This window comes from Musca autumnalis, unplaced genomic scaffold, assembly GCF_047663935.1.
Source record: "Musca autumnalis isolate F117 unplaced genomic scaffold, ASM4766393v1 scaffold_2, whole genome shotgun sequence".
NCBI classification, from domain to species: Eukaryota; Metazoa; Arthropoda; class Insecta; order Diptera; family Muscidae; genus Musca; species Musca autumnalis.
In genome coordinates this window covers 85,108,292-85,135,822 of record NW_027411755.1, presented here as the reverse complement: position 1 = coordinate 85,135,822, position 27,531 = coordinate 85,108,292, and the positions used below count along the sequence as shown (strand labels likewise).

The 27,531-nt window shown below is 34.7% G+C and overlaps 1 long non-coding RNA gene across 1 annotated transcript in view; it reads right to left on the bottom strand.

Moving 5' to 3' along the window:
* Nucleotides 1-213: 213 nt before the first annotated feature.
* LOC141392927 (uncharacterized) overlaps nt 214-27,531 on the bottom strand; it is a 308,284-nt gene continuing 280,966 nt past the window's right edge. The window contains exon 3 of the long non-coding RNA XR_012409914.1: nt 214-250. This is a non-coding gene — a long non-coding RNA (uncharacterized lncRNA). The remainder of the gene's footprint in view (nt 251-27,531) is intronic.

Below are 27,531 nucleotides of genomic sequence, written 5' to 3'. Positions count from 1 at the left end.
TTCATTCCTCAACGTTCAACACGATAAGTACATTTATGTGTGTTTTGAGCAATTGAACAAGCAGACTGGCAGACAACGGCAATGCCATTCACCGAAATCTAAGAATAGAGGAGAGCTGTCATTTTGACAGCAAAATTTATGATTTTTAGTATGACAACAGATATAATGTTGTGGTCGAACACTTGTACTTGTTAAGATATACTTACATAAATGCTAGGAAATAGAATGGATTTCAGCGAAATATTTTCTTCTGTGACAATATGAAAAAAAAAGAAAAACGAAAGGAAAATATGTAGAAAAATATTCGTTATGGGGGTAATATTTTATATATTTTATATTACATTGTTTTTTTATTTCTGAAGAGGTACTTGTTGGGGACCTGCGATTTTTATGGAAGAATAGGTTTAAAAATATGGTTGCATATTCTCTGGTTCATCAATTGTCATGCTTAAATGTTCCATACGCCATTTTTGACTTTTTGGGATATAGGTCGTTTCGGGGATTTTAGCGTATGCTCTTTCTGAATTTTTGGTCTCCACTTTCCTATCTGCTCTAGTTTCGAGACAAGCATGGTTCGACGCGAAAGCTTATGTTTTCTTCAGGTGTGAAATTAATATTTTAATAAATTACAAATTTAAAAACACAAGTAAGCAAAGGTTATAGTCGGACGGGGCCGACCATGTTATACCCTACCCCACTGTCCTGTGAAATTAGCTTTCAGCAAATTAAAATTCCTTTATGGAACAAATAAGCTTATTGTAAGAAATAACTTTGTCGATTCTGCCACCTTATCATATTAAGCTTAGGACCTATAGTTTGTCGCCGATTTCGAACGGCGTGTCCTAAGACACAACTTTTAGAGAAGTTTTTATGGCTGAAGTATTCAGAAAAACTCGCCAACATTACTGAGAAGTATTTTGCCACCGTAAAAAGTTTAATGTTACCTCGCTGGGAATCCAACCCACGTCATTCTGCGTACAAGGAGGATGTGAAGTTTAAATATAGCTCCACTCTATGGAATAATATTAGGAACGAAGATAAGTAATGATTTTTTGCTTTGCGCCTATTGAATGTCTCCGAAGTCTATTCTTCAAAAATCAAAAAATGTAAAATATCCATGTTTTGACATACAGTTAGGGACAAAAGTTTACCCCATAAATCTCAGGTTTTGGGGTAAGTTATGATTTTTATGAAATTCCAAGTATACAGTTTTATTTCTTCTCCCCAGCAAAAAGTTTGCCTCCAAAGAGGCAGTTAAATCATCTGTACACGTGATCTGGAACTGCATCAAATTATGCATTTTCACTCATGATTTTTACAAGAGCGTGACTACTGAAAGAGGCACTCCATTGCACTGCAATTTAACTGACCCTTTGGATCTGCATTTTAACTGACCCTCTGGCACTGCATTTTAACTGACCCTTTGGCACTGCATTTTAACTGAAACTTTGGGGTAGAATTGGATGCAGTCCAAAGCACGTGTTTTGATACAGGCATTCTGCGGAATTTGTGCAAGCCATTACAAAATATCCCAAACAAAAAATAAAATGCATTTATTATTTGTGTAAAACCAAAATATTAATAACTTTTTTACATTAACACAAATTATGAAAATTCTCATTGAATTCAATCGCAACCATGCGTGTTTCCCCCTCTCTCCATTTAATCCAAGCTGAACTGTTTTTGCTTCATCTGCTAAATGAGTTTGATATTGACTTCCCATCACCAGTTAAGATTTCGACATGTACTCCAAAGCACTCCATTGGGAAATTTCCTTCTCGTGAGTTACCGGAAAAATGTTCACAAATTAAATATTTTTTATTTTATATTAACAAATTTTTGGAAATGTTAACAGGCTTATCTCTTTTTGGAAAATGTATCCGCTACCTGTAGAGATGTACAAACTGATGTATGTACTTGTAGGGATCTCTAACAACTGCTAATAAAATGTAGCGAACGGATTTCCTTTTTCACGACTCCGTTGAACTGCATCCGGACGCTGTTAAATTGTGAGGAATTGGAGTACATTTTTCACGACTCCGTTGAACTGCATCCGGATGTTGTTAAAATGTGACAATTGGATGTGATTCTTTGGATTGAATCCAAATGTGGTTAAAATGTGAGGAATGGAGTGCCTTTTTTCACGACTCCGTTTGAATTGCATCAAAACATGCCATGAAAGAACTAGTCCATATTGCACTACTTCCAATTTATTTTGCTGGGTCACTAATAAACAATATTTAATACAACTAAAGTTTATTCCATAGTACAAATAACGGTAAATTTTACAAACACCAAAAAATGATGGGGACAAAAATTTACATACACCCTAGGGAAATATGTGTATTACCGTACACTTGATGTGGTTAAAATGTGAGGAATGGAGTGCCTTTTTCACGACTCCGTTTGAATTGCATCAAAACATGCCGTGAAAGAACTAGTCCATATTGCACTACTTCCAATTTATTTTGCTGGGTCACTAATAAACAATATTTAATACAACTAAAGTTATTCCATAGTACAAATAACGGTAAATTTTACAAACACCAAAAAATGATGGGGACAAAAATTTACGTACACCCTAAGGAAATATGTGTATTACCGTACACTTGATGGAATAAGCATCAAAATGTGTACATTTTATTGTTTTGGCAAATGTCTCTGGATGGTTACATGCCGTTATTTAAGGCCAGACTTCTTGTATAGCTCCTTAAGGCGGATACTTGCTTATTTCTTTGCGTTTTTAGGTACTATGTTTTATAAAACCAAAAATATAAGTGTCAGATTGCAAATCTTGAGATCCTAAAAATCTTTGAAGTTGATTTTGTGCATAATATACCTTCTTGGGCCTGGATTAATGCACGTTTTTCCTGAGATTTCTCAGGAAGTTAATAGGTTCCGCGGAATTCTTGGCGGAAGCATCTTCATTTATTTTTGTATGGTAAATGACGAAAAATGTTGCCTGTTTTAGCAAATAAATGACGAAACAGCCCTAAAACCTGTTTTTTATGCTAATGTAAAAAGCACATTATAAGTTATCACAGTAAGCATTTAAGCTTTCGCGATGGTAAACCATATTTCTTGATGAAGTTTTAACAGCATACATTAATTATTGTATGGGATTTTTGCGAATTAGTTGGAGAACTTCCAAATATTTTTTCTAATATTTCAAATCGAACCAAAAAATATATTTGGAATAATATTTTAACAATAAGTATTTTCTCTTTTGTTATTGCTATAATATGTAATTTATATACCCAATCTCTACAAATTCGGTTTCATACTTTCCTATGCATTGTCTAGATTCTGTAGATATTTATACCCTACACCACTATGTGGTAAGGGGTATTATGTGTTAGTGCATTTGTATGTAACATACAAAAGGAAGCGAGATAGACCCATAGTTCCTTTTAGGGATATACATAGAATCACTTTCTGAGTCGATTTATGCATGTCCGTCCGTCCGTCCGTTCGCAACATACAGGTCGCATTTGTTGACCGATTTCGCTGAAAATTGGGGAATACCATTCTTTTAGCCGTCGGAAGATCAAGTTCGAAGATGGGATATATCGGTCCACGTTTTGGTATAGCCCCCATATAACAGTACCCCCCGATTTACGGTATTTTGACGTTTTCAGCTACATTTTCAGACCGATTTGGCTATAATTTGACATTTAGGGTTCTTAAGTGTCAATAAACATATATAACAAAACTTGTGGACATAGGTCCACGGTTTGGTATAGCCCCCATATAACGGTACCCCCCGATTTGCGGTATTTTGACGTTTTTAGCTACATTTTCAAACCGATTTAGCTATAACTTGACATTTAGGGTTCTTAAGTATCAATAAACTTATATAACAAAAGTTGTGGACATAGGTCCACGTTTTGGTATAGCCCCCATATAACGGTACCCCCCAATTTATGGTATTTTGACGTTTTTCGCTACATTTTCAGACCGATGTAGCTATAATTTAACATTTAGGGTTCTTAAGTGTCAATAAACTTATATAACAAAAGTTGTGGACATAGGTCCCCGTTTTGGTATAGCCCCCATATAACGGTGTCCCCCGATTTACGGTGTTTTGATGTTTTTAGCTACATTTTCAGACCAATATAGCTATAATTTGACATTTAGGGTTCTTAAGTGTCAATAAACTTATGTAACAAAAGTTGTGGACATAGGCCCACGTTTTGGTATAGCCCCCATATAACGGTACCTTCCGATTTGCGGTATTTTGACGTTTTTAGCTACATTTTCAGACCGATGTAGCTATAATTTGACATTTAGGGTTCTCAAATGTCAATAAACTTATATAACAAAAGTTGTGGACATAGGTCCACGTTTCGGTATAGCCCCCATATAACGGTACCCCCCGATTTACGGTATTTTGACAGTTTTAGCTACATTTTAAGACCGATTTAGCTATATGTTGACACTTAGGGTTCTTAAGTGTCAATAAACTTATATAACCAAACTTGTGGACATAGGTCCACGTTTTGGTATAGCCCCCATATAACGGTACCCCCGATTTGCGGTGTTTTGACGTTTGTAGCTACATTTTCAGACCGATGTAGCTATAATTTGACATTTAAAGTTCTTAAATGTCAATAAACATATATGACAAAACTTGTGGACATAGGTCCACGTTTTGGTATAGCCCCCATATAACGGTTCATTTAAGTTCATATTTTCGTATAGCCCAGATACCTCCGAACTAACTGTTAATGACATTTGAAGTTCCCACGTTATGTACTGATTTTCGATATTTTGAAGATTCTAGTAAATTTTTTAACCGAATTAGGAGTTATTTGACATTAAAGGCTCCCATCAAAAACTGTCAACATAGGTCCATGTTTTATTATAACTTCTATATTACAGTACCTTCCAATTTCTAGCCCACCAAAAATTGTCAACATACATAGTTAGATATAGGCACCATAAAAAGGGGCCTCCCGAATGAAGCATAAATGTACATAAACATTATCTGACATTTTAACGTACCCACTTAAAGTTGGGGACAGGAATGAAAAGTAATTATTCCATTTTAGTTCAGAATATTTTATGGTGGAGGGTATGAAAAGTTCGGCCGGGCTCTTTTACTTGTTTTAATTTATTTTTTAGAGGTTTATACGCACACTGAGGTAGGATAATTTAGATTTGCTTCCAGATTTTCTTTTTAATTTTTTTGATTTTCCGCGAATATAAAAACAAATTTTAGAAATTATGGTGCATCTGCGAATGGGCATCAAATGCTGTTACTGATATGTATGCATATATCCGTTTCTCAATACAACAGATAAGAAATTTTAAAATATTTTTATACCCTCAGCATTTATGCTAATATTTTTGAAAATTTAACATAGTTGAAGCCAACGTTTACCCTTTTATAACTTGCGAATTGTGCTGGTATATTAAAACAAGTAAAAAGTCGTTAAGTTCGGCCGGGCCGAACTTTTTATACCCTCCACCATAAAATAGTCTTAATTAAAATGGAATAATTAGGGTCCATTCACAATTTTAGGTGGAGCAACTTTTTGACAATGGATAGACTCCTACTGCCTCCCACTATTGCTTAAATTTCACTGTGAACACAAATGTTGGGGCAGAGATAATTCCTTTTGGAGATGAAAGCCCTTGGTGTGTGTATATTAAAAACGCCGAAAGACAGATGCGCCGTGAGTCGAACTACCGCGTTATGGCGTGATGAAGTTTTGGCAAGAGAGCCTGTAAGCCATCATGAATTAGCGTTATATCTTTGTTTGTTGTTTTTGTAGAGCATTTAAGCAACCACCTAGGGGCTATAACAAAGAGTCAACCTATCTTTAAATTTTTTGGCGGAAAAGTTTTATAGCTGCAGGGAACTTCAAGAGTCAAATTGAGGGTAGTTTCATCAAAACAATGTAGACCCTCAAAAATGGACCCATGTTGACGAATTTTAGTGAAGAAATTTCGTGACCACTGAAAATTCCCAAAAATCGGGAGGTACAGTTATATGGGGGGATACACCAAAACATGGACCTATATTGACGATAATTTTTGAATAGACAAAATTGTAGCTAAACTTCTCAAAATACCGATCATTACAGCTAGTTCGGTTAAAAATTGCAGCTAAAATGCTCAAAATACCGAAAATCGGGAGATACCATTATGTGGGGGTATACCAAAACATGGACCTATGTTGACGATGTTTCGTGGAGATGTTTCATGACCACTGAGAACCTCAAATGTCAAATTACAGCTAGTTCGGTTAAAAATTGTAACTAAAATGCTCAAAGTACCGAAAATCGGGAGGTACGGTTTTAAGGGGGCCAAAACATGGCCCTATGTTGACGATGTTTGCTGGAGATGTTTCATGACCACTGAGAACCTCAAATGTCAAATTGCAGATAGTTCGGTTACAAATTGTAGCTAAAATTCTCAAAATAACGAAAATCGGGAGGTACCGATATATGGGGGCTATACCAAAACATGGACCTATATTGACGATTATTTTTGAATAGACAAAATTGTAGCTAAAATTCTCAAAATACCGATCATTACAGCTAGTTCGGTTAAAAATTGCAGCTAAAATTCTCAAAATATCGAAAATCGGGAGATACTGTTATATGGGGGCTATACCAAAACATAGACCTATGTATGTTGACGATGATTGGTGGAGATATTTCATGAACACTGAGAACCACAAATGGCAAATTACAGCTAGTTCGGTTAAAATTTTTAGCTAAAATTCTCAAAATACCGAAAATCGGGAGGTACCGATATATGGGAGATATATCAAAACATGGACCTATGTTGACGATGTTTCGTGGAGATGTTTCATGACCACTGAGAACCTCAAATGTCAAATTGCAGATAGTTCGGTTAAAAATTGTGGCTAAAATTCTCAAAATACCGAACATCGGGAGGTACCGTTATATGGGGACTATACCAAAACATGAACCTATGCCCATATCCTTTGGTATATAAGTTTGTTGATCACTAGGAACCCTAAGTGCCAAATTATAGCTAATTCGGTCTGCAAATGTGGCGAAGAACGTCAAAATACCTCAAATCCGGAGGTACCGTTATATGGGGGCTATACCAAAGAGTGGACCGATATAGCCCATCTTCGAACTTGACCTTCCTATGGAAAAAAGACCGTCGGTTGCAAAATTTCAGCACTCTATCTCAATTATTGCGGACGCTAGAGTGATTACAACAGACGGACAGACGGACAGACAGACGGACATGGCTAGATCGTCTTAGAATTTTATCCTGATCAAGAATATATATACTTTATATGGTCGCAAATGATTAGTTCGATGTGTTACAAACGGAATGACAAACTTAATATACCCTCCATACTATGGTGGAGGGTATAATTAAATGCTTTTAGATAAAATGAAATGTTTTTAGTTTTTTTTTTTTTTTTAATTTTGCCTGTAAGGGCGAAGATCATTTTTAATGATTTTTTATTAATTTTCTCGTTTAGAGTTAAGCTTGATGATCGGAAATTATTTGCAAGTGAAAAAGGAAAGCCAAGGACTCGAACCCACATAGTCACCAAATTACGTTACCTGGTTTCTTTGGTGGTAAAGCAAATCTCAGACGTATCGACTATGTAATGGCTTCTCTGTCCTAGAACTTATCGTTTTTCGTTTTCGTTTCGTCGTTTTTTTAGACTTTGCAAAAAATATTGGCCTTAAAAGTTCATTTGCGTGGAAGCTGTGGCTAGCTATATTTATGTTAAAAAATGGGTAAAATGGGTTGAAGCCAACGTGTAATTTTTTGCGTTTCGGTTCTGTACCATGTTTTTCCGGCTAACTGGAATTCAGCTTTCACCGATCTTCGCCAGGTTGTTCTCGGACGTCCTCTATTGTGGATTCGATTGGAGACTTGATTTGGCAGTATCCGAGTCGTCTTTACGTATAGTATGGCCAATCCATTTCCATTCCCTCTGCCTAATTTCTGCATCAAGGGGGATCATATTGCGTGCTGTCATCAGATCCTGGTTGCTTATTTGTAATTGCCTAAATATTTTGAGTGTTCGTCTCATGCACTTATTTATGCCATACACAAGTACTGACTTCACGCTAGTATTAAAAATATAATTTTTTTGCTTTCTGGATATATCAGAGGATTGCCATACTCTTACATGTGATGAAAAGGCGTGGCGAGCTTTATTGATCCTACTGCATGCATCTGTATCAGCTCCCCCATTTTTGTCTGTAATGTATCCAAGGTAAGTAAAATCGTTTACTTCGGATATAGCTTTGCCATTGAGTAGAACAGGAGAGTTATTTGGTGTGCCTATTCTCATTATTTTTGTCTTTTTAATGTGAATTTTCAGTCCAACTTCCAGGCAATACTTTTGGAGCTTGTCGATTTTTTCTGCCATCCGTTGCTTCCGCATTTGTCTTTATTAAGACCTTGTCAAGAACAATTAGAAATAATAGAGGGGAAAGTACACATCCGACACACATGCTTATTATTACTAGCGTGATTATGTCGTCAACACAAGATCTCTTTTTTTCTGATTATTTTTTTATACTTTTTCTGTTCTTTTCTAATACTTGACTTGGTTCAGTAATGAAAGTACTTAGCTCCAACTGCTCGTCATGGCTCGGAATATTAACTAATGTGAAAGAAGATGTAATAGGTCGTTATTGCTATAGAACGATCGTTATCTGTCTGAATTCCATAATAATAATTTACATATACATATATCGTGTTAAGCACATTAAAAACACGAAATCGGCAAAAATATATGGGAGATATATTTAGGTCCAAGGGTGCCACCGTGGTGCAATGGTATGCACACCCGCCTTGCACACATAAGGTCGTGGGTTCGATTCCCCGGCCAGTCAACATCAAAACACTTTTCAACGGTGGCAAAATACCCCTCAGTAATGTTGGCTACATTTTCTAAGTATTTCAGCCATGTAAAACTTCTCTACAAAAGTGGTGTCTTAGAGAATCCGTTCGGACTCGGGAATAAACTGTAGGTCCCATATCATTGATCTAATATGAATCGCGGTGCACTCATTGATATGAAAGAAGCCTCCCTTGTCCCTTATGGGCCAGTCAACATCAAAACACTTTTCAACGGTGGCAAAATACCCCTCAGTAATGTTGGCTACATTTTCTAAGTATTTCAGCCATGTAAAACTTCTCTACAAAAGTGGTGTCTTAGAGAAGCCGTTCGGACTCGGCAATAAACTGTAGGTCCCATATCATTGATCTAATATGAATCGGGGTGCACTCATTGATATGAAAGAAGCCTCCCTTGTCCCTTATGGGATGTTTGTGGAACAATTATTATTATTACATTTAGGTCCAAACCTATTTAAATTAAATTTTCTTACCTCATTTTTAGTCCCTATTCCGTCAAACATTTTAAATTTCATGAAAAAAGGACATAAATAAATCGTACAATAAATGCAACTTGTACTTTGATTACAAAAATGCATGGACAGACGGACGGACATTCATAAATCGACTCAGAAAATGATTATCTGTATATCCCTTAAAGAAACTATGAGTCTATCTCGATTTCTTTTCCATATTACATACAGATGCAGAAAAACATAATGTGGTGTAGGGTAAATATTTTTCTTTTTTTAATTTTGACTAATGGTTCTCTGATATCACGGATACCTAAAATAAAGTACTTAAAGTACAGTAATAGAGTACGGTTGGTAACCGTAGATATAGCCTATGTTCTTTGAATTTACCTGCCCTCCAACGAAAGATACATCTTACCAAAACTTTTTTTCTGGATGCTGGAGTGATTACCACAGATGGACGGACGAAAGAATATTTCAATGCGTTACAAACGGAAAAACAAACTTAACAAAGGGAACAAGTAAGAACGGCGTTAAGTTCAGTCGGGCCGAACTTGTTATACCTTCCACCAGGATTTGTATTGAAGTAAGATGGAATAATTAGTTTCCTTTCGTGTATGAAGAAGACTTAATACCAAATTGCAGCAATTTCGGTAAAACAATGTGAGGTACAGTTCTATGGGGCTATTTCAAAACGTCGATCTATACCGACAAATTTCTGGCGGAAAGTTTTTAGCCTCAAAGAAGACTTAATACCAAATGTCAGATATTTTGGTAAGAGAATGTGACTAAAACCTTAAAAAAAAATCGAAAATCAAGAGGTACGCTGCTATGGGGATATAGGAAGACGTGGACCTATACTGATAATAATCTTTTGGAATATTTTATAACCCCTTGGAAGACTAAATAACGAATTTCAGTCATTTCGATGGGATATTGATGTCACAACCTTCAGTATTACGATAACCGGGAGGTGCGGTTCTAAGGGGCCTATATCGAAACGTGGACCTATACCGACGAATTTTAGCCGGAAATGGGGGTAATATGAAAGCGTGGACATGTACGGACAAGTTTCTGGAGAACCGTTTTATATCACCAACGAAGACTAAATACCAATTTTCAGCCATTTTGGTGAAACCTATACCGACAAAATTCTTGGGAAACGTTTTAAACCCCAACTAAGACTCAGTACCAAATTTCGGTGTGATAATGAAGCTAAAACCTTCAAAATACCGAAAATCGGGTGGTACCATTCTATGACGGCTATATCAAAACGTGGATAGTCCATTTGAAATACCAAACATCCTAGGAGTAATAGAAACTTCTACAATAAATTACAAAGCTCTATTTTAAAAATTGCGAGCTGTTTCTTGATTTCAACAGACGGACGGACGGACATTGTTATGTCAGAATTTTACCCTGATCAAGAATATAGATACTTTATAGGGTCTCCGATGAATATTACGCTTTTACCTTAAATATTTGATGCATGATACTGATTTGACGCAAAGTATTTAAGAATGTCTTCATCCGAGTGATAATCCCTAGTTAAAGTGTAGAAATGACCATTACCACAGTCTTCAATCGTAAAATCTTCATACTAAGACCATAATTCTGTTATAGTAATGTTATTTTCTTCAATATCAGCAGTTTCTACAGGTGTACTAAAAACCCAAAACTCAAAACCAAAAAAAAAATCATTCGGTCGGGCCGAACTTGGTATACCTTACACCATAAAATATTCGGAAGTTAAATGGAATAGTTTCCCTTAATGCCCACAATATTAGGCGGAGAAATGCCTAAATCGGAGGGCTAAATCAAAGTGTGCAGGGAAACTCAAATGTCAAGTAACGGGTAGTTTAGTTTAAAAATGTAAAAATTTGTAGTGAATAAGTTTTGTGACCACTGGAAATCTCACAGGTAGTGCGGTCAAAAAATGTAGCTAAAAGTGTCAAAGTCGATAGAGTGATTACCGGACGTGGCTATATCGCCTCAGAATTTTATCCTGATCATATTCTTGATGTGGTTGCAAATGATTATTTCAGTGTGTTACAAACGGATAAAAACTTAACAAAGGGACAAACAAACTTAATATAGGTACACTCAATACCAGTTATAATGGATGCATTTCTATGGAAAGATGTGAGAAAACAGTTTTTAGACAAGCCATTGGCCTGAAATTTTCGAAATTGCTTCTGGTACACGCAGAGAAAAAAAATATGATTGATCCAACAATATTCGAAGAGCAAAATATGTATTGTAAAGATATTGTTAAATTCCAAATGTAGTATTGTGATTCCAACAATTGGGTTTTGTTAAATCCAAAAATAGTTTTTGTCAACTGGACAATAGTTCTCTCTTTTCTTCTACAATTTTTCTCTTCTCCCGCTATTCGATGCGGTGTTGAAAAAAAAAAACAATTATGGTAAGTTTTGTTTGTATGACATGATGCCTTTATCTTTGTTTTTGTGTGTATGTATACCAACAATGAGACTCTTGTTTTTATTTGTTTCTGTTTTGTTTCATTCTTCTATCTTCATTGTGCTTTGAGGTTTGGTGTTATACTGGAGTTTGTTATGGTGTTTAATTATTCCTTATGTTGTGATGGGTGCTTGTGGCTTTTTGTTTGTCTTTGTTGTCAGCCAATGCAGCAAACCATGTACTGTGTTCATCAATGATTGCAATATTATACGCGACATTTATATCCAAGTTATGTGGAAAGTGTATATGAGAAGTATACACACTCAAATCAAAAATTTCTGGGCTGGTTTTCTGGGTTGACAATACTTTTTGTAAACAAAATTAGATTATGATAGTTCCTACAATCGGTATTGTTAACGATTTTTACAATATAGCGGACATTCGAAAGTTGTTTTTGTTTTCTATGTTTGGAACAAAATATGGTATTTTTGGATTTGGATTACAATGTTTGAACAAAACAAATAAATTTTTGGAACCAAAACAGATATTTTTGTTCCAACAAAAGCGAAAAATATTTTTTCTCTGCGTGTACGTCCAAATTTTGATATAATCCACATAGTACCATTCTATGCGGTTTCAGGTGTTTTGGGATTAAAAGCCATATTTTGTAATCACTGTTCCTGAAATTGATCATTTGAACGATTTTTGGCTAAACTTTTTTTTTTGGAAAGTGTATGTAAATGTTATAGAAAATTAATGATTTTATTCTTTTCAGGTTGAAATCCATTGGAATGACTAAGTACAGGACAAATTCGTTTATGTAGTCATCAACGACATGGTACAAGACAATTTTGATTACATTGTCGCTCAACTTGTCGTGTATGATTTTCGCGACATGTATTTAAAAATGTCATCGATGGTCTCAAAGTGCTGTTTGCAAGACGTATTCAATGAATTGGGGACGATTTCGAAGACGCACACCATTTCCAACTGGGATCTTATGGTTTTTGTTCGATTTTCCACGTATACATGCTTTTGTTTTCTACAACTAAAACCATTTATTTATCCACCACACTCAGAAAAAATAAAAACGTTGAATAAATGAAGCAAAAACGTACAGATTGGCACAAGTCTATCTGATGATAAAGAAGACACCACAGAAAATATTTCCATCAAACAACATGCATATGTACATACATGACAAAGATGTTGATACAGACGACGACAAGTTGTAGGAAGAAGAAAAAACTAATCAAACGTTGATGCCACACATCCATGCCACATCACGCATTATAGAATATTTCTCGCATATGAGTCATATCGGGATGTACATGTCTGCCACTGATGTTGATGATGTCGTTTCAATATAAAGGTGTGAGACGAGAGTGATTCTGTCATAGTTTTTTAAGACAATACCAAACAGGCAAGAAAAGACTGTAGTCGAGCGGGGTCGACCATGTGATACCGTGCACCACTACTTAATACTACTGATATTTCTCAGGAACTTAATAGATTCCATGGAATTCTTGGTGCAAAGAGACATTCGCCAAAACAATAAAATGCATACATTTTGTTGCTAATTCAATACATTGTAAGGTAAATAAACATATTTCCTTGAGGTGTATGAAAACGTCTGTCCCTATAATTTTTGGAATTTAATTTTGGTTGGTAATAGTTTGGCTGAAGGTCATTAAAAGACTGTTTTTAATTTGGTTGGTTTAAAATTTATTTCCAATATTTCAATTCAATTTCAATAAAATGCAGTCTTTTAATTACCGCCAGCCAAACTACATTTTACCAACCAAAACTAAAAATCAACTGGTTAAAAATAACAACAAACAACATTTTTTGGCTTTTGTAGAATTTACAGTTATTTGAATTTTAGAATATACTTTCGTTGTATTAAATATTGTTTACTAGTGAGAAGAAATAAAACTGTGTACTTGGAATTTCATAAAAACCATTACGTACCCTAAAACTCGAGATTACACACCCCTCTCCCCGCCCCTACTGATTTGGTACGATAAATTTTTTGAGCTACTTTATCGAATTATTACGTTTTTTTTCTCTATAATAACTTTTATTTTTGGAAATATCAAATGAAAACCAAACTCTTTAGGTCATGATAGCTCAATTAATTCAATTAAATAAAACTCTCACAAATAAATGACCTTCGTCCTAATAAGAAAACAATTAAATGAAAACTTATATTGTTCTAAGAAAAATTTAAAATTTTTTTGTTTGAATACACTTTTTGAGAGAAACGTTCAGTAAAATCCGAATAACTTCTATATGCAATGTCATTTCATTATCAAATAATAAAGTGTCGCGGAATTCTGTAATGAATATAAAGGTCTTATGGCTTTAAACTCATACGTTTTTAAACAAATTCGAGTTCAGTATTGTGCGGATTAGGAGTGCATAAAATCACATGACTATTAGACAAAATGTACGATATATCAAAGGTTTTCCGTGAAGAATATCTGGAAAACCATTTAGAAATATGTTTTATTGCCTTAATCATTTTATGTGTTCAATTGAAAACTTAATAAAGTAAAAATAATACTAAACTTTTTTACTATGACTGCAGTTAGTGTGTGATATATTCATTCACCACATTAATACCCTGTATATCTCTATTCTACATATTCGCGAATGCAATACCTGTATTGAACACTTTCTCCACCAAAAGGATTTTCAAAATCCATATTACAGACAATATTTTTAAAAATTAGGCAATAGCTTCGAAATGCTGAAAACATTTCGATAGCGAAAACGTGGGCCTATATTAGCAGTTCTGTGCGGGAATTAGAACCCAAAATGCCAAATAAGAGCAAATGTGGTTGAAATTTCTGGGAGATAACAAAACGTAAACCTATATAGGTAAAATTCATTTGAAATATTTTTTTAATTATTGCGTCAATTTAGTTGGAGAATTTGGTTAAAAACTTCAAAATAACCGGAACTTTTGTACCGAACGTGGTCTAATCTGGTTAATTTTTAATTCTAAGAATCCGAGAACTAATATATACTCTTTTCCAAATTTCAATTTCTAATTTTGTGAACACTCTTTATTGAATTTATATATGTTGTGTCAATATTGCATATAAAATCAACTAAAAACCTTTAAAGCAGCGTTAAGTAATGCTACACAACACTTTTAAATTTCATGATTTTTGGTCAATGTGGGCCCTGCCCGAAATGAAATCCTGCGTACGTCCCTGCAGCCTGCATTTTAGGAGATAGTTCCGTCAAAGTTATAAATATACTGAGGAAACTCAATTGTAATATATTATCATTAGATGGAGTTAACCTCGGTTGTTACGATATCATAACAACATTCTCTTAAACGAAAACTGTTATTATCTGAAATGCAATGGAATATTGACAATAAACGAATATAAACTCAAATATGACGGCATTCATTTTTATTTTTTATTAATTAAAACAAAAAAACAAATAAAATCAAATAAACAAATTTTAGCCACAAAACACGAAGTTTATGTTTTCTATGGGAAACAAACGCGATTAACATTGCTGTTATCTATTCCAGTAAATTGTTTAGCCATCTGCAACCAAAATTTGGAACCACATATTATCATATGTTTTTGGAAAGTGTATGTGTTCAAGTCTTTTTATCTATACGTCTTTGGTTCCGCTTTCTAAGCGCTTCATTTTGTAGTTTGCATCAAGGAAACAGTTAATAGTTTTTCTTCCATATTTAAGCTACATGTACTGTTCCAAAAATTAAACAAGTAAAAAAGCGTTAAGTTCGGCCGGGCCGAACTTTTCATACCCTCCACCATAAAATATTCTGAACTAAAATGGAACAATTAGTTTTCATTATTGTCCCCGACTTTAAGTGGGTACGTTAAAATCTCAGATAATGTACATAAAATGCTTCATTCGGGAGGCCTTTTTTTATGGTGCCTATATCTAACCATGTATGTTGACAATTTTTGATGGGCTAGAAATTGGGAGGTACCGTTATATAGGGGTTATAAAAAAACATGGACCTATTTTGACAGTTTTTGATGGGAGCCTTTAATGTCAAATATCTCCTAATTCGGTTAAAATTTGTAGCTAGAATCTTCAAAATACCGAAAATCGGTACATAACGTGGGAACTTTAAATGTCATTAACAGCTAGTTCGGAGGTATGTGGGCTATACGAAAATATGAACTTAAATGAACAATTTTTGTTGCAGAATTTTTTTGGCTTTTAAATTTCAAATTGCGGAAAGTTCGTCCAAAAAATAAAGCTAAGGTACGGAAAATCGGCAGGTTTGTTTTGGGGCTATACCAAAACATGGACTTACGTTCGGTTAAAAATTTTAAGTAAAATATTGGGGCTATGTTGAAAATGTTTGATGCTGATGTGTGGCGACCACTCCAACCTTCAAATGTCAAATTACAGTTAGCTAAAATTGCCAAATTACTGAAAATTGGGAGGTACCGTTATATGGGAGCTATATCCGAACATGGACCTATGTTGACAATTTTTGATGGATAGGTGTTGTGACCACTAAGAACTTCAAATGTCAAATTACTGCTAGTTCGGTTTAATATTGTAGCTAAAATTATCAAATTACTGAAAATCGGGAGGTACTTTTATATGGGGACTTTATCAATATATCGACCTTCCTTGACAATTTTTGGTGGAGAGGTGTGGTGACTACTAAGAATTTCAAATGTCAAATGTTCAAATTACAGATAATTCGGTTAAAACTTGTAAACATGGACATATGTTCATAATTTCTTCGAATATAAGTTTTTTGGTCACTAAGAACCCTAAATATCAAATTATATCTAATTCGGTCTAGAAATGTGACTTAAATGGGATGGGGGCTATTCCAAAACATGGACCTATATCCACTAGTTATATAAGTTTATTGACATTTAAGAACCCTAAATGTTAATTTATAGCTAAATCGGTCTGAAAATGTAGGTAAAAACGTCAAAATACCGTAAATCGGGGGTAGCGTTATATGGGGGCTATACCAAAACGTGGACCTATGTCCACAAATTTTTTTGTATAAGTTTACTGACACTTAAGAGCCCTAAATGTCAAATTATAGCTAAATCGGTCTGAAAATGTAGCTAAAAACGTCAAAATACCGTAAATCGGGGGTACCGTTATATGGGGGCTATACCAAAACGTGGACCTATGTCCACAAGTTTTGTTATATAAGTTTATTGACACTTAAGAGCCCTAAATGTCAAATTATAGCTAAATCGGTCTGAAAATGTAGGTAAAAACGTCAAAATACCGTAAATCGGGGGTACCGTTATATGGGGGCTATACCAAAACGTGGACCTATGTCAAAAACTTTTGTTATATAAGTTTGTTGACACCTAAGAGCCCTAAATGTCAAATTATAGCTTAATCGGTCTGAAAATGTAGCTAAAAACGTCAAAATACCGTAAATCGGGGGGGTACCGTTATATGGGGGCTATACCAAAACGTGGACTTATGTTCCCAACTTTTGTTATATAAGTTAACTGACACTTAAGAACCCCAAATGTAAAATTGTAGCTAAATCGGTCTGAAAATGTAGCTAAAAACGTCAAAATACCGTAAATCCGGGGGTACCGTTATATGGGGCTATACCAAAACGTGGACCTATGTCCACAACTTTTGTTATATAAATTTATTGACACTTAAGAACCCTGAATGTTAAATTATAGCTAAATCGGTCTGAAAATGTAGCTAAAAACGGCAAAATACCGTAAATCGGGGGTACCGTTATATGGGGGCTATACCAAAACGTGGACCGATATAGCCCATCATCGAACTTGACCTGCCTGCAAACAAAAGACGCTTTTTCCCAAAATTTCAGCGATCTATCTCCATTTTTGTGGATGTGGATCGACTCAGAATTTTACCCTGATCAAGAATATATATACTTTATAGGGTCGCAAATGAGTATTTCAATGCGTTACAAACGGAAAAACAAACTTAATATACCCTCCATACTATGGTGGAGGGTATAAAAATTGACCAAATATTAAATTTGGATATTTTTCACGCTATATATAGTCAATTTCACTTGCTAAATACCGTCCAATAATGATGAAAACTTACTGGCATCTTCTTCGACCTAAACTCTTACCTCGTGAAAAATGTTGTCAGTAACATCTGAAGATAGAACCTTGAATAGAAGTAACTGAATGTGAGTGAATGTTGGTGTATGGTGGTGAGATACGGCTGGGTCCTTGGAAATTCGTACTAAAATGGTACGAAAAGTGTCGAATGCTGCGTTAGTGAATGGGTGAAACCTGTTGGTGTGGATCTGTGTTATAAGGTCCCAGCCTTGGAAGTTCGAATTAGAAAGGAATTAAATAATGTGCTGAATTTAGAAAACATGTAGGGGTGAGATACGGTTTTTTTGTTTTAAAATTCGAACTACATTTTTATGTACGGTACTTAATGAATTAAATATAAATTAAGATAGGTATTAATTAGTACAAACAAATTTGGCGGACAGTAATAAGGCGCCATGATATACACCCCAAATTGAAACTGAAAATATACACCAACAAGTATATGGAAAACCACTGCAAAACATTTCGCGACCTTTTTTCATTGAGTGGTTGGAACCAATTTGTTTACACAACAAGTAAATCGAAAATTTTAAATTCAAATTGGGGTGTAAATAATATTGGGATGCAATTGAATTTTCCATTAGAGCCTTATGGCACATGTTTCAATATTATTACATGAATAAGACGACCGGCCTTCGGCGGGGATTTTAGACCTTTTAGACCAGCCTTGGGCAGATGTTAACACCGGCAACGCGTACAAAATTTTCTTCGAAATTGTTTTGGTCAGAAATTTCTTTGGGAGTTATGTATTTTGCATTTTGACCCAATTTCAATATTTTTGGGGCAAAAATGTCCTAGTTTGGGCTATTTTTGCATCGGGACCAATTTTCAAATTGAAAAAACCATCCAAAAGCTGTTGTCCATTTTAATTTCCGTTAGGGGTGTTATTTCATTGGGCCTTATTCTGTGCGCCCTAAATTTTTAGTGTTCATCATTGTCATATTAAATATTGTTAATTTGTATTTTATTCCCTTCCCTTCCCGAATTCGTATATTTGTACAGTTACACATTTAGTTCAGAAGTGAAATGAAGCTCAAAAATAAAAACTTAAAACTTCAACTCAGTCTTTTACTTTTACCACCAAGGGGTGGCCTCCACTATAAGGCTTTGGAGCCCAACACACGAAATTGCCTGTAATGTGAAGTATTCTGGACACAGCTCCTTATTTTCGGCTCAGATAACATTTAAATGGATGCATATACTTCTTTAATTTTTTGGTGTATACAACGTTTTCATAATTTGCAACTGGTTGAAGATTTAAAATATTTCCACGTTTTTCATATTTATACCATATGGAATCGTGTATTAAAAATTTATTTTAATTATGTATAAGAACACAGACAAACAAACTTATCAACAAATTGAAGTTACTTCACTTTTCCACCGTAGTAGCAATTGTAGCAGAATCATGTAATTTGGAAATGATACAAATATGAAACATTCATTTGACGTTTGTGACACGAAATTATTGGCGTGCGTGATGTTACAACAAAAAACGACGACACTTTTTTCAATTTTTGATGAAATAAGCTGATTTTTCGTTTGGTCTTCGTCAAGTTAATACCAGATACAGGATAGACAAAAATAATAAGTATAATAAGGAAAAACCACAATACGGGAATGAGAACTAGAATGATAGACATGAATAAATGAATGAGCTTTCTGTACGCAACATACATACACACTGGGAAGAGTTGTCATAAAAGGCTTTTAGGGCTACCTTTTGTATATTTAGTGGTTGCTCAGTATTCCTCTGCTCGTTACAAAAAAAAAAAAAAAAACAATGCAAACAAACACAACGTAGATTTGTTTGCGAAAGAAGAAGAAATCCATTGTGTTGGTAATTTACACGTAGCGCTCGTAATGTAATGCTAAATTGTGCAACTTTTACATTTTTTGGTCTCTCACACCCCACATTAAATAGATAAACGTAGCAAACTGTGCGTATGGGGTCTGCACCACTAGTCTATGGATTTGTGATGATGACGATTCTATTCTTTATGAATGTCACATCTGAAGGATATCAAAACAACACAGGGTTATTTGTACATGTTTATGGATCCTCATACAATATATAAATATACATACATATGTACATATGTATGTATGTTCATTCATTACACGTTTCTGTCTGTGAATTTGTTATGATTTTTTTGTTCGTTTGCTCATTCATTTATTCGTTTTTGTCACATCAAAATATCTTTGCGTTCATGGCAAGAAGTGGTATTTAACATATGCTTCCTTTATGTTTCATTTCATTTTGAATGGGCCATAAGTTCCATCTCATAAGAAATTATGTAAGACACCTGAGCATCAATAGAAATTTGTGATTGTGAAACGTTTTGATCGTTCTTTTGGGTTAGGATATTACTTTTTATTTTAGCTATATGCAGATGAAATTATGATGATTGTATTTTTCTGCCCATTGGTACATACTGCTAGTAGGCGTTTTGGTAAAATAATTCTCGTGGCAAAAGTTATAAAGAAACGTTCAACAAAAAATATGAGCTGTCATTTGTGCAACTTTCGTACTCACTTTGTAACTCCCCAAAACAATAACAAATTATTTGTATTATATAAACTAGTTATTTTTACAAAATATTGAACTACGTAAAGGCGTATTCTTCGGAGGCGTGGAAGTGGAATGGCATAAAGCTACTGCTCTCAGCAACATTTCATTCAACATGTTTCAATTATTTACTTGCAATATTATTGTACTACTAATTCTGGAAGGTATATCAAAATTCGACAGATATAGATATCAAATACCTCAAATCGGGCGAAAATATCTATAAAATCGAGTTTGATATAAATTGGCAAACTTATTTTTAGACCGCAACCTGTAACACAATAAAAATGTCATCGAATTTTGATATACAGAGCGTGTTAGGTGCATCAAATACCTCAAATCGGCAGAAAATATGTATGGCAGCTACATCTAAATCTCAACAGATTTTAATATAATTTAGCAAACTTATTTCTAGACCAAACTCGGCGACACATTTCATATTTGATCCAAATTGGATATGCGTATAATTGTTGCGTCGAATATGCACATGGAATGGACCGAAAATACATAGGGGAGCTACACACATCCAAATCTGAACCTATTTTTACCGTTCTTCCTATGGCTACAAAAATATCTTCCCGAATTTTCAGCAGAATTGGACAATAAATGCGACCTGTACGTTGCTAACGGACGGACATGTATAAATCAACTCAAAAAGTAAATCCCTATAAGGAACTATGGGTCTATCCCCTTTACACAACATTTTATGAAAAACGCAATTTAATTGCATTTGGTTTGAACAACAGTGCAAATATGAACACTTATAGGACCAACATGGTTCAATTGCTATCCTGTACTGCCTTTAACTGCAGAAGGTTATGGGTTATAAAAACTGACGCGATGGCGGAGGTTGAACCACATGTCCAATTTTTTGGTTCCAAAAAACTTATCTACAGAAATGCTCTACTCTATTCATCCCGCCTTTCAAAGTCGGCAATAAGAAGGGGCTCCAATATCATCGATATACGAGAGAAGTCTCTTATGATACAAGAGAAGCGAATTATAGTCCCTAAAGAGGAAACAGGAAAAGTTGATAAGCTTCCTTAGTCGATTAGAAATATCACACAGCGGAAATTTTTTTAACAAATATATTATAGCGTTCATCCTGGAAGACACGTACCGCCCACGTAAGTCATAAGTTATTGTACGTGGTCAGATAACAGAGTTATACCCTAATATATCCATAGAAACCATATTCTGGGACAGCTTTATTCTGCTGCCCACCTTTTAATATCTGGCAGTAGATGGAAGCTCATATTAATACTAGATAATCTTAAACTCATGGCCTACATTGGAATATTATTCCCGAGGTGCGCACTGATGGGCATCATAACTAAAACCATAGGTAAAATTTAAGTATATGATCGAATTGGCATTACAAAATACACTAAGAAAACATACAGCTGAAGGGAACTCCACAACACGTTAAAACCCCATCTGTTAAAAAACATTAACCTATTGCAATACTTTTTTGTTTCGCGATATTTTGAATATATTTACATGCACGTAAATTGTAAGTTGTACTCAAAACAAAAATATTAGTAAAATGTTCCGACTTTTGGAGCTTTTTTTAACAAGAGAGTGATCGAATAAAGCAAAAACTAATATATTTAAAAAAGGTCCATGTCATAACTGTCAGATGTTGTACCAACATTTTGACATTCAGTTTTTTTATTTTTGGCCAATGGGTGGAACCACTTTGTGTCAGTTATATTCCCATTTCAATTAAAAAAAATTAACAAAAAATATTTTTATCTATGAAATACCACGATAGATTTTTTCTCAAAGCGGTTAAAAAAGGCAGTAGAACTTATAGTGTTCTCCACCATAATTCAAATTTAAGCTTAACCATGTGTCAAACAAAACGTACCGCCTGAATGAAGAGCGTACTGTGGCGAATCTAAATGTAATCCTGTTATATGAGCATTGTTCACGTTCGTGAAGCGCCGTTGATTTCGGATAAGCGGGCGGCGGAACCGATCTGGTAACCCTGTATCAAAGGATCAATTTTTTATATGGCAATACCTTATGAAGATGTCACTAGCCATATTTTTTGTTGTAATGCAATTTATAGTTATAGTTGGTCTTGCTATTCGAGCGCAAAGACGCGTTTTTTATTGAAATTATTAAATATAGTTGAGTTATCATTGTTCGAGCGCGTAATTATATTTGGCGCTATCGCTTTTGTAGATTAAAATTCGATTAATTTCAAACAACTTTGAATTTTAAATAAACATTGTCGGAATTGTTTGTGGATTTTTTATAATAATAAAAGGAAAGTGTTTCTTTTTAACCGATATCGTTCGGGAATACAAAAAAGTGTTTTTATTCTTTTTATTTTCTGTTTGCTATTGTGCCTTTTTTCCTATCTTCGTTGGCTCCAGTTTTGCTCCCCGGTTGCCGCTCTTTTTTTGTTGTGGGATTTTGCCCAATTTGTTTAGAAGCAAAACATAGTCCTTCGAGCCGGATACGGAGCAAGAGGAGCAAATTTGCTTTATTTTGGAGAAAAGTTACTTATTTGCATTCATTTTAATATAAATTTCATTCGTTTTTTTTTGAAATTTTATTAAAATTAAAATTTAATTTATTTGCAATAATATTGCATTGTTGGCCGACCACCTAATACTTCCGATAAGTGGTTGGCAACGCGGTTCAACTGATCGTCGTTGTGAGAGAAAAGCACTAACAACTATCACTACTGTGCTTCTTCTTCCTTATTCGCTCTTTGTTTAGTTTGTTTTGGTTTTTTATTCCATTGAGAATTTAAGTGGAAATAATAATTTTTGTTTAATAATTTAATAATAATTGAGTGCAAGTGCAAAAAACTATTAAATTTTTTGGAAATATTTCAAAGATATTGCTGTGGTCTCTATTGTGACAAATTGGAAATAAACTTGTTGAAAGTTTATAGTTAGTGCTGCTGCTTATAGTTGGTGTTGTTTTGTTGGACAGACAGCAATTTCAATCCACAGTTTATTTTTTTTTTTTCTTTTGTTGAAAAGATTTTATACTGTTAATCATTGCAGTGATAATATTTCTAAAGCAAAATATATTTCTTCACATTTTGACTGGTGAAACATAAAAATTCCATGTAAATATTTTTGGCCAAAATTGTTGCTGATATATTGACAAGTCAGAAGGAGACTTGTAATAAGAAGTTGTGTCATTTGCTACTAAGAATTTTAACATTGTGGAATTTTTGCATTGCAATTTCTTCTTTTTATGTATTTGACTGCGAGTCGCAATTATAAGTTTAAATCGCACATTAGAATTTTTTTGCATTCGCGATTTCTTTTGCTGGTGAACATCTTTGGCGTTCTTATTTAAATTTCGTTGGCGTTTTGTTGTTACCAATTGCGTTTTACTGTTGCCAGATAAACACTAACAACTAGCATGGAGTACTTCTTCTTATTGTTAGTTGGTTGTGTGTTTTAGTTTTTTTTCCATTTCCTTACTATTATATTTGCAAATCCTTTTTATTATTTTATTAAATTAAAATATTTTTTAAAAGTGAAAAAACAAAATTGAGGAAAAACGCAAAATAAAAATATTCTGTGACAGTGATCGCTAGTGCTGATGGTAAATATCAATTTTTTGGTATTTTTGATGCAAATTTGTCTGGGTTGTTTGTTGTTGTCCATCGCTTATTGCTATTGACAGGTGCAGTCTATGGAAGAAGGCGACTTGTAATAAAAAGGTGAGTTGTCCTTCACTTAAAAATAACTGATTATTGGTGCTATAGTATTTAAAAAAAGGATATTTTTGCGCTTGTTTCTTGTTTTGAGCAGTTTTTGGACATCGTTAAGATATTTTGCAGCAAGAAATTTATTTTCTGCACAAAACTGAGTTAAATTGTTGTGGCTTTGATAAAATTCAGAGGCAGTTTCTTAAACTTATATTGAAGTTTTGCGATTTTTTTTTGGAAATTATGGCAGAATCTAAAGTTTTACGTAAATTTAAAGCACTTGCTGCTTTACTGTTAGACCTTGAGACAGATTTTAATGCCACCAAGAGTAGTGTCACTATGTTTGATGTTGGACCTCGTAAGGTTGAACTAAAAAGACTTTGGGCAAGGATTAACTCAATTTATGAAAATGTCTGTGTTGAGTGTAGTGTGTCGAAAGATGAAGTAGCTTATCTCTATAGACAGTGTAGAGAAGCTTATATGAGTTGTTCTGCTCAAATGGGTGAATTATCCCAAACCTTTGTGGATAACTCTACTTTGTCATCCACAATAGCTAGCCCCAGCCATCGAGCAAGGTTCTCGGAAAACAATGTTGCCGACCATCGTTTGCGTTTACCTCCGTGTACGACTGAAATTTTTCATGGTGATTATTTGTCGTGGCCGTCTTTTAGAGACATGTTCACTGCGGTATACATTGATTGTAAATCCATTACGCCGGTGGAAAGATTGTTTTATTTGCGTCAGAGTACACAAGGGGAAGCTTTGGAAATAGTTAAAAAATCACCTTTGACAAACGATGGTTTTGCGAATGCTTGGTCAAATCTAAAAGATAGATACGAGAACAAGCGAATTTTGATAAATAGCCAGTTGAAGATTCTTTTTAATCTCGTTGCTGTTAAGAATGAATCTGCTGGTGAAATCAAAAGGCTGCAGAGGGATGTCAATAATTGCATTACATCCCTAAAGTTACACAAAATTGATATCGACAGTTGGGACCCTATATTTGTGTTTTTGTGCTCCACCAAACTGCCTCTTACTACTTTGTCGTTGTGGGAGCAAACAGTCAGTAATAAGACTGAGATTTCCAAATGGTCAGATTTGGATTGCTTTTTAACTGCTAGGTTTCAATCGTTGGAAACCGTTTTTGATTTGACAAATACCGAGTCACTAGAAATAGCTGGGTCCGAAGATATTCTTTCTCCTATTGAAAGATTGAAACATGGTTCAAAGTTAAACAAATGTTCTTGCTTCATTTGTTCAGAAGACCATATAATGAAATATTGCCCCACATTTTTGAAAATGACCCAAAGTGAAAAGTTTAGAGTGGTAAAGAGAAACAATCTTTGCATAAGATGTTTTGGCAACAATCATTTGTTGAAAAATTGTTCAAGTACATCTTGTTGCTCCATATGTAAAGGCAAACATCACACCATGTTGCATAGACAATCACAAAAATTAAATTCGGATTCTAATGCTGATGATGTTAGGCATAGTACTATGCAACAGGCAAATGTTCAAAATTGTTTTGCTAGTGCTCACAATCAAGTATTATTGGGCACAGCAATCGTTAACATTGATGTTAATGGAAATAATTATACTGCCAGGGCACTTATCGACTCAGGATCCCAAGCTACGTTCATAACCGAAAAATTGCAAAGGCGTCTCAATTTGGCAGTTAGAAGAGTCAATACTAGGGTTTCAGGACTGAATGATGCCATTGCCGGATCTTCAGTGAAACAATGTAACTTTGTTTTGAAATCTCCCCATAGTGAGGAATGCGATGTTGACGTCTCTGCTTATGTTTTGCCCAGGTTAACGGGGAATTTGCCCAGTTATACAATAGATATACCTAATTATATTTCGTTGGGAATTGCACCGTTGGCTGATCCCAAATTTGGAAGAAGTGGTCAGGTAGATATTTTGATTGGAGGTGATATTTACCCGCAGATTTTGTTGGATGGTATACAGCGAAGGATCTTGGGGTCTCTGGTGGCCCAGGAAACTATTTTTGGTTGGGTGCTTACGGGACCAATTTCTGAGACAAGCTCTCTTATCTCGTGTTGCACTTTGGTAGATAGTGAACTATCTCATGTCGTTAAATACAGTCCACAAAGTAGATGTTGTGAAAAATATAATGTTGATATAATACGATCAGTTGATAGAATGCCGCATTTAAAAGGAATGGGACCTAGTTCGTCCGTATCCCAATCAATAAAAGGACCTAGTTCGTCCTATACATTATCTGGGCAAGGACCTCGTTCGTCCAAAGCCATTGTAAATAGTGGACCTCGTTCGTCCAAAGTTAAATCGAATAATTTTTCGAAAATTGTTTCTCAAAATGGACCTAGTTCGTGCAAGGAGAAAACCGAAAATGGACCTAGTTCGTCCAATTATAATGCCAATGGTGAAAATCGTTCGTCCAAAGGCGTATATGGAATGGAACCAATATGCCCTGAAGTCGCAAATACTAGTATACCAGCATTTTCCAGGAGGAAGATTTTTACGGATGACGCCACCTCGTATTTAATGATGCCAATCGATGGACCATGTGCCAAAGGACAAACGGTTGTGAGCAAATCTAGAAGATTGCTTTGAAATCGAGTTCGGGATCGTGTCTTGTTTTGTGTGGTCGCTGGATGTATAGATTGGTAATTGTGGCAGAGCCACACCATTTTTAATTTTTTTCTTGTTTTTGTTCGAGTCTTTTCAGAATCGGTGATTCCCAAAGACTGAACGGGGGCCGGGATGTTCACGTTCGTGAAGCGCCGTTGATTTCGGATAAGCGGGCGGCGGAACCGATCTGGTAACCCTGTATCAAAGGATCAATTTTTTATATGGCAATACCTTATGAAGATGTCACTAGCCATATTTTTTGTTGTAATGCAATTTATAGTTATAGTTGGTCTTGCTATTCGAGCGCAAAGACGCGTTTTTTATTGAAATTATTAAATATAGTTGAGTTATCATTGTTCGAGCGCGTAATTATATTTGGCGCTATCGCTTTTGTAGATTAAAATTCGATTAATTTCAAACAACTTTGAATTTTAAATAAACATTGTCGGAATTGTTTGTGGATTTTTTATAATAATAAAAGGAAAGTGTTTCTTTTTAACCGATATCGTTCGGGAATACAAAAAAGTGTTTTTATTCTTTTTATTTTCTGTTTGCTATTGTGCCTTTTTTCCTATCTTCGTTGGCTCCAGTTTTGCTCCCCGGTTGCCGCTCTTTTTTTGTTGTGGGATTTTGCCCAATTTGTTTAGAAGCAAAACAAGCATAATACCAAACCAGTACAGAGAGGATCAAAGTTAGGCGGGACCGACTTTATTATACCCTACACCACTGTGAATATGTAAAATGTATACTGGAGCTACATATAATACATAATATATATATATATATATATATATATATATATATATATGTTTG